Below are 7,535 nucleotides of genomic sequence, written 5' to 3' on the forward strand. Positions count from 1 at the left end.
TGGTGGCTGCTTCTACTAAAGGAATGATTTTTAAAATCCACACAGCTGATCAGTAGCCTTGCTGGGCAAAAGTCCCACCTGGCCCCTCTCTTTCTTAAAACACTTGATGGTAGGGTTGCCAGCTGCAGGTCATGGCTGGAGATCACCTGGACTTACAACTGGTCTCCAGGCCACAGAGATCAGTTCACCTGGAGAAAATGGCTACTTTGGGGGGTGGACTCTATGGAATTATGCCATGCCAAGGTCCTTTCCCCCCCCCAAACCCCACTTTCTCCAGGTTTCTCCAGGTTTCACCCCCCACCCCCCCAGATCTCCAGGAATTTCCCCACTTGGAGCTGGCAACCCTACTTGATGGGTACCTGGAAAATGTTACCTGGTGCTTTAGTGCCCACAAGCACCATGGTCCACTCTGCATGACACATTTTAAGCTGATGAGGCCGAGCATTCACGTCGATTGGTGCTGAAACAGCTCGAGGTAGGGCACAACCTCCAGGCGAGTTGGTGACTGCTGACTAGTTCAGATGTGTCTGATTGGAGCCTGAGGTCAGTTTTTTAAAAAAAACATTGCACAAGTGTGGGAATGTTGCAATGGTGGAGCCCATCCCCCCTCCTTTTTTGCTGTTTGTGCTGTCCCATGCCCACTGGAGAGGCCATTGGTAGCAGCATTCTGGGGAAAAACATGTACTTTTTAAGCCCGTTGTACTCTCTCTCTCTTTTTTTTGAGTGAGACTAGGAAAGCATTAAAATGCTGGTGCTTCCCTGCCACTTTGGATCAAATGTGCATCAGGATGGGAGGAAGGGAGGGGGAAAGCCAGCAGCAAATACACAGCTGCTACGCCAAGGGGCTGTCATTCCACTCTGGGGTCTTTCATTCCAGTCCCAGGACACTTCTGCTACACCCAGAGGCCTTTAATTCAACTCCCAGAATCCTTCTACACCTTGGTGCTTTCATACCACCCTGGAACCTGTTGTTTCAGTTCAAGGGCACTTCTGCTACACCTAGAGGGTGTCATCCCACTCTGACGCCTGCCATTCTAGTCCCAAAACACATCTGCTACACCCAGGGGCTGCCATTCCATACTGGGGCCTGTCATTCAACACCCGAAATGCTTCTGCCACACCTAGGGGCTGACATTCCACTCTGGAACCTGTCGTTTCAGTTCCACAGTGCTTCTGCTACCCACAGGGGGTGTCATCTCACTTTGAGGCCTAGTCCCAAAACAGTTCTTCTCTACCTAGGGACCGTCATTCCACCCAGGGGCCTGTCATTCCAGTCCCAGAGCCCTTCTGATACTCACAGGGACCGTCATTCCACTCAGGCTCCTGTCATTCCAGTGTCAAAGCCTTTTTGATACTCCCAGGGACTGTCATTCCACTCAGGAGCCTGTCATTCCAGTCCCAGAGGGTTTTTGAACATAAGAACATAAAAGAAGCCATGCTGGATTAGTCCAATGACCCATCCAGTCCAACACTCTGTGTCACAGTGGCCAAAAAAACCAGGTGTCATCAGGAGGTCTGTCAGTGGGGAAAGGACACTAGAATTCCTCCCACTGATTGCCACTCCCCCAAACACCAAGAATACAGAGCGTCACCCAGGGGCTGTCACTCCACTCAGGGGCCTGTCATTCCAGTCCCAAAGCCCTTCTGCTATTTCCAGGGGCTGTCATTGCACGGTGGGACCTGTCTTTCCAGTCCCTGTATAGTTTACCTGGGCCTAGAAACCTTTCTGGAAAATCCATTCCACATTTTCTTTGCTCCCCCCCTTTTGTTGCTGTAATGTATTTCAATGGAGCCTATGCAAGTAAATTGGCATTCCTGCCTCCCGTGATTTCCAATGGGCAATCCTGTCATTTGTTTTAGTACATCCCTTCCTGGCAGCAGAAAACCTACTCTGGGGTTGGAATAGGGAGGGAAAGGAGGACTCTTTGAGGGGACAGTCAAGGAGACTTTTGCGGGGGGGGGGGAGACAGCAGGAGGAAGCCTCTTGGAAAGGACTCGAGGACAGAGACAATCTTGGAGAGGAGCTTAAACTGGGGGGGGGGGGGAGAGTGGATTTCTCTGGCCACACAGGAACAGCCCTCCTTGACAGGACAGGATAGGACAGAGGGGATTCTGGGGGGAAGGTGAGTCTCCCGGGGGGGAAAAGAAATCTCTCCATCGGGCCGCAGAGAGCCCAATAGCTCCCACCAGGACCTCAAAAGCCAGGTAAGAACGCACCCCAAAAGGGGCACACTGTTTGGGGAAAGAAAGGCTTTGAAAGAACTCAAGGAAAGAGCCTCCAAAGCGTGCTGCCAGTCGTCAGAGAGTGGGTGTTTCACAGAGCCCAATAGCAGCCCCCCCCCCGTACCTCAAAAGCCCGGAAAGAAAGTGGGAAGAAAGAACAGCGGCAAACAGCGGCAAAAGCTGCCTTGCACCCACTGCAGGCAGGGGCGGTGCCAGCGTTTTCGGCGCTTGCGGCCAGCCAGCCAGGCACCCCCATGCGTGCACACGCGTGTGATGATGTCATCACGGGAGCGCGCGCACCGCCAATGGCCCAATCGCTGTGGCAGGTGGCTGTGACAGTGCACGGGTGGCCTCCGAGCTCTCCCGCTTGGTTGCCTGCAATGCCACAGACGCCTGCCCGCAGCTGCTGCGCCCGGCTGGGGGCGTGTACTGGCGGTGGCGGCAGCATGGGGTGGGAGGGATAGGAGGTTATAGCTCTGTGGCGCACGCTGCCACCACCTGCGCCTCCTCCAGCACTCCCTCCAGCACCCCGCACCTGAGGCCACCGCCTACCTGGCCTCAATAGGTGCACCGGCCCTAACTGCAGGTCTGCGAGTGGGTGGGGTCAGAGCACACTAGAACCCACCAGGAACCCAGAAGCAAGTAAGAGTTTTGGGGGGGAAATCGAGCTCCAGAACCCAAGGATTTGAAAGGGGAAAGAAATCAAAGCAACCTGATAGCACGGTAAAAGGATCTAAAAAAAAAAAGTGCTCTCAAGCAAGCAAGAATTGAAAGGCGCAAAGAATTAAAGTATTGCTTTCTCCTGTTTGTCTGAAATTTCACAGCCAGGAGGATTCATTGGATACAGGAATTTGAGTCACTCAGAATTTTATCCCAAGTGGAAGGGGGGAAGTTACAACCTAAAATAAGATCCCGAGACTTTAATTCCTGTGGTGATACTGTCAGACGCTTTCAGGCTGAGCTCCGTGTTGGTAAGTTTTGGGTTTTTTTTTTCATTTTCTAATCTGTTTTAAGCATTTTTATCATTTTTAACTTTTTAAATCTGTTTCTTAAAAAGAAGGCTTTTAAGCACTCTTTTATTTTTAACTGGGCTGTTAGCTATCTGCCTGGCTTGCTTCCCCCTTTGCTCTCCTTGCTGGGGAGTGGCAGGCTGACTGATAAGCTTGATTGCTCAACTCCAATTAGAAAGGGGAGTTTTGCAAAAAATTAGGATTCTGATTTCTCGACTAAGTTTTTTTTAACTGAATCGCAATGTTTTTGGATGAGTCTTGAGCTTGTTTGCTTGCTCAGTCTTATTTTATTATTTTACTGTTATGATAGTATCTGGACTGGATTGTCTATGTGGGTGATTTATCCAGCGGATGGTTAACTTTCTGTTTATTCTCTCCCTCTCCTGTTGGACCTGGGGAATGGAATTTGATTTATAAGCCGTACCATTCACCTCTGTTCTTATTCCTGTTCTTTTCTGTCTCCTTAGAAGTTTAGCTATACTCATAGGCAGAAAGAAAGATCAAAAGCAGAAGGAGGCAGTAAGAAGAAGAGGGTACTTAACTAACATCTGTTTAGGAAAGAGGGGTGGTTATTGGGTGTTTCCTGGCTAAGTTCTAGCTAGCTTATTTTCCTGAGTCCTTTCCCCTAATTTTAAAGTTGAGTTGCAAGAGAGAGTGCCCTTTTAAAGATAGTAATTCTGTAGCTACTAAAATGAGTAAGTTTGATTAAGGATTTTTTAAGTAATGTGAAAACATCTAATAGATTCCCTTTACTACAGGATCTAGAAGAAGACAGTGATTGCTCTTTTTGTTCTCAGAAAGACAAAGTTACCGATTCGCTTAATGAAGATCCTAACACATGCCCCCAAGGCAAGAGGGATCAGGCAGCATCTGAGAATTACTACCTGCTTGCAACACAAACAATGTTGGTTTTTGGTTGTTGTGTTGTTGAGACTCTCAAAAAAATTATGAGAATCTTGATTTTTTGGCTTCTTCTGTCCAATGTATTATGAATGATAACAAATCTAAAGGAGCTGTTTCCCAGGAAGACAAAGTCCAAAGAAATACAGAACCAGCTAGAGCTGGGAAATATAATATACATAAGACAAGAGAAATTAATCCATTTATACCTTACTATAGCGTTGTGCTGAATATCTACCCATTTCAAGGGCATATTATCAACTGGAATAGCAAAACTGGGACCGTGAAAGAACATCCAGGAACCCTGTTAAATAGGCGCCCTGTGACAATTCATTTGTGTTATATCAAGAGAGTTGCAAGCTTAGCCAAAATGACTAAACTAGTTGTTTTTTCCCCATAATACTAGATTTCCACCCTTAATATTGGCAAACCAAGACTGGTTAAAGAAATATGGCATTGTGGCACAAAGATCATTTAAAAGTCTTAACAGAACTTCATTGCTGCCCACTAAGTATCCTTTAAGGTGCCTCGGCCCTTGAGATTTTCATGCTGGAAAGCAAATCACCAACAAGGAAGAAGAGGATTTACATTAATGGAACATGATAGCTCTAATATAAACATTCTGCCATGGAATATGGCTGGTTGGTACTCCAAAATTCTAACTCCTGAAATTAAGTAATTTCTATCTTGACCCTGAGGGGGACTTCACATATATCAGTACAAGAGGGAAGAGCATAACAGACTATTTTGTGGTATCTAGATCTATATTAAACTGTGTCAGAAGTCTAAGGGTTGAAGATTTTCAGGATAGTGATCACCTTCCACTTAGTCTTGTTATTGAAGTATCATGTCAAAGCCATCTGAAAGATCTCTGCAGTTTAGAACTTGTTGTCAGTTTATGGGATTCAGGTTACTCTGATTTCATCTCCCACCCCTTGCTGCAAGAAATCCGAGGTCTCTTGAGTCAAAAGGTTCTTTATTGAAAGATTCTATTCAAAGTACAGGTGTCCATAATTAATCCAAAGGCACGAAAGCTTCTGGCTGACCATGAAGCTTTGTTGAGAATGATGTGTTAGTTACATGTTGCAATATATCAAAACCTCCTGCTATTCTCCACCCCCCCCCACTGCCCATCTACAACGGATGCCTGGGAAGGCTTAAGATAGACTCCTCCAAGGTCATAGGCTGTTGCTGGTAGATAAGGCTTCCCTGGGAACACAGCTGGCTCTCTGTGAACCTGTGGACAAATAACACTGGAAAACTACAGGATGAGAAAGCATTAGGAAACAATATGGCGTTACTTTGGTTAGTCCTGACACATGTCCAGGATTGGAACACCCTCAAACCTCTAAAATGGACAGTATCCTCTGCACCATGTTTTAGACAAATAATCAACTCAGAATAGCGCATGATATTGTGTGCAAAAATTTTAAGTACAAACTCTATTGATACTCAGTTGAAAGGATTTATGGAATTATTAGAGCTTTTTTCCCCCCTGCTTGTACTAGGCAGTGTTCTACCAATCCAGGCATCCTAACAAAGAGAAACCAATGGTTTGATAAAGAGTGTAGAGATGTCAAACGAACTCTTCAGCAATGCCATAGACATTTCCATCTAGTGAGTGATCCTGGCACACTGTCAGAGCTTCTGAACTTTAAAAAAATTATATAAATCAATGATCACAAGGAAGAAATATGAATCCCAAATGAAAGATTGGAAAAAGCTAATTGAGGTTTCCAAAAAGAATGACACCAGAGCCTTCTGGAATCTAGTATCAGAACATTTTGACAGGTGTGGACCATTGGACCATCGTATATCAGCCAACAGAAGTCCACTTCTGTAAGATATTTAACATGCAGGCAGCAGATAATTATGAAATGAATGAAGAATCTAGTCCACCATCATGGCCAGCAGTGTCACCTGAGGAAATGCTGATATCGATAAGACGTTTAAAAGAGAATAAAGCTCAAGGGATCAATCTTATACTAGCTGAAATATTTAAGAGCAATCCAGAGTGGTGAAGTATTGTACTAGCATCTGTATTCTCCAAAATTAATTTGGGAGGTAAAATTCCAGCGATGTGGAAATGTGCTCTTATTATTCCTATTTTTAAGAGGGGCGATCGAACAGACACTTGCAATTACAGGCCAATTAGTTTACTTCCAGTTATCAGTAAACTATATACATCCTACCTGTACTACAAGTTAACTGACTGGATTCATTCTGAATCAGGAATAGGCCTAGAGCAAGCAGGCTTCACCCAGGGAGTGTCAGCTATTGACCATTGTATTGTTCTGCACCATCTAGCCGAAAATAATTCCCGCTATAGCAGAGGAAAGTTATGTGTTGCCTTTATGGACCTGAAATCTGTATTTGATTCAATACCTAGGACCCGTTTGTGGCAATAACTAAAGAAAACCACAATTGACCATAGACTGCTGTGGTCTAATTCAGATGTTATATGATGATCCATCTGGACAAGTTAGATGTAGACCAGAGGGACAACTTTCAAGAACATTTATTTTGAGATCAGGTGTTAAGTCTAATGGCTCCACTCCTTTTTAATCTATATCTGAATGATCTGGCACCTTCTCTTAAAAAAGATAAATTCCATCGGCCAAATTTGGAAACCCTAGAAATTCCTGTACTACTCTATGCTGACAATGCAGTTTTAACTCACAATCTCCGGTTCGGCTTCAAAGGCTTATACAATTTTTCTCCAACTATTGTCAAGAACACGGCCTGTCAATTAATTTTGCTAAGTCCAAGATCCTTGTTTTTACAAGACAGAGAAGAGACTGCAAATATAAATGGAGATTAGAAGATAACAAACAGGAGCACGTCGGATCTTTCAAGTATCTTGGAGTAACTTTTGATGATCATTTATCCTGGAGGCCCCAGTGTAAGGTGGTGATAGCATCAGCAGCTTCTTCCATGGCAGCAATAAGGTGATTTTTCTATAGAAAAGGTGGACAATACCTTCCAGCTGCCATTACAGTTTTTATTACTAAAGTAATACTATACTATATGGGGCAGCAGTGTGGATTCATAAGATAGATGAAAGTATAGATCGACCACTAATACAGTTTTTATGGCAGATCTGTGGAATAACGAAGTTTGTGGTGGATCCAGCCTAGAGATGGGCACGAACAGCAATACCAAAAAAAAGGCATGAACAGCCCGATCAGCTGTTCATGAACAAGCTGTTCGTGAGGCCCTGTTCCTGATGAACATGTGTTCGTTTCAAGCCCTATTCATGGTGTTCATCAGCCGTTCATAAACCCAGACAGTCTGCTGACTTTCAATCGATTCCCTTGGCAACGTAGGCAGCATGGACTGTCTGAACTCTGTCTGAACTCCTTCTGGCTTTAACCCCTCAAAGTAGCATCCATCGGGGAGTCT

The sequence above is a fragment of the Eublepharis macularius genome, chromosome 1, assembly GCF_028583425.1.
Source record: "Eublepharis macularius isolate TG4126 chromosome 1, MPM_Emac_v1.0, whole genome shotgun sequence".
NCBI classification, from domain to species: Eukaryota; Metazoa; Chordata; class Lepidosauria; order Squamata; family Eublepharidae; genus Eublepharis; species Eublepharis macularius.